Genomic DNA, 1,776 nt, shown 5'->3' with positions numbered 1-1,776 from the left:
GATCGTTTCCCCACATTTTGTAGCTACAGAAGAATTTGACTGCCTGTTACTTTTGGGTTTTTCACTACTGAATCCAAAACTCTGTGTTTAAGTCTAGGTGAGGCTCCAAATGACTTTGCTAGAAAAACAGAAGCATGGCCATTTAAAATTTATTCAGTTGATAGCACACATTCTGAAAGAATATATTATAAAACCAACAGTTAGGAGTAAAACATTTTAAAACATACATTACTGTGTAAATGAGGCTTCTATGCTGGGGAAAATCCAGAATAATTGCCAAAATCATCACATGTCTGTTATGGGCATCCTTTTGTAATAATAATTTTAAAATTTAAATCTACAGAAATAGCCATAGGTTATTTTACCACAAGTTGGAAATTCCAATTTATATATATCATACTAGCTGTGCCCGGCCACACGTTGCTGTGGTGTTGTCTGGTGGTGTTGGTGAGAAATTGTTGAGATAGTGGTGGTATTGAATGTCTGTTGTATGGTTGTCTTTATGTTTAGTATGCACACTGAAGTGGATTATATGGCAGTGTGGAGTCAAGATAATCCAGTTCAAAGCAGATAATATAAGATTCTAAATGGGTTATATAGATGTGGAAGGGCCTTGAGTCTACACTGCCATATAATCCAGTTAAAATCTGATAATCTGTGGAAGAGACCTAAGTGAGGCCTAACTGTGCCTGTCCCCTGGGCTGAGTAGGTTTGCTAGGAGACCAAGTGGGCGGAGCTTAGCCTTCTAACTGGCAGCAATTGGATAAAAACTATTATTCCTTTCCCTCTAATTAGGACTTTATTTTTCTTTTCTTTTTGTTGTATCAACCTAGAGCTGTGAATGATGGGTTGTGTTGTCAAATTTTGAGGTTGGGTGGCCTTTTTTGTTGTTTTGTCCGCTGCCCTGATGCCATCACTCTTTTATATATATAGATTTATATATCAACATGTTAACATTTATATTACAGAATAGAGAATATACTAGAATGTTACAGTTATGTGACCACTGCAGGGGTTAAACAACTATTCTATTTCTGTGAAAGACTGGCAGAATATAAAAAGTCAAAATGGACAATGTGGAATTAACACATAACACTAAGAGATTTCCTAAAAGTTGGCCAATATTTTTGATCTTATCAATGCACATAATAAAAGTGAAAATATGTATGTATGTGTGTGGCAGGGATGTCCACTTACACAGACAAGCTCCTACTTCCACAAATATCTATAGCTCCCATAGCTCAGGAGACACCAATGGCCCTCCTTCCAATGACATTGCAGGTTATAGAGAGCGCTGTAAACATGTCCAAGAGCCTGCCAATGTCTTCCACAAACACTATACTGCCCACCACCCAATTTCATCCTAGATTTTATGCTTTTCCTCCACCACAGACATCTCAGTGTTTCTTACTCTCTTCATTGGTGTATGGAATTTTCATGACCCCTCCCACTGCCTCTCCCTTACCCTTTCCTATTCTTTTCTATGGCACACAGCAAACAGAGGAATTGATCAGCAACTGAACATACTGGAGAGGTTTGGGGAGAATCCACCATGATTTATAGGAGTTGTAGGTGCTGCAATCTAAGAGCACTCTGAACTCCACCAACACTGGACCTGGAATTAATTTGGCACACAGAACCCCCATGACAACAAAAATTACTAGAGGTCTTCGGAGAGATTTATAGGAGTTGTAGTTCACCTACATCTAGAGCACACTATGAACCCAGACAATGATGGATCTGGACCAAACTTGCCATGCATACCCAGTATGCCCA

General features: G+C 38.9%; 1 long non-coding RNA gene across 1 annotated transcript in view; it reads right to left on the bottom strand.

Moving 5' to 3' along the window:
• Positions 1 to 1,776, bottom strand: part of LOC134299356 (uncharacterized) — a 42,443-nt gene that overhangs the window by 965 nt on the left and 39,702 nt on the right. The window lies entirely within an intron of this gene.

This window comes from Anolis carolinensis, chromosome 5, assembly GCF_035594765.1.
Source record: "Anolis carolinensis isolate JA03-04 chromosome 5, rAnoCar3.1.pri, whole genome shotgun sequence".
Lineage (NCBI taxonomy): Eukaryota > Metazoa > Chordata > Lepidosauria > Squamata > Dactyloidae > Anolis > Anolis carolinensis.
This window is presented reverse-complemented; position numbering and strand designations above follow the sequence as displayed.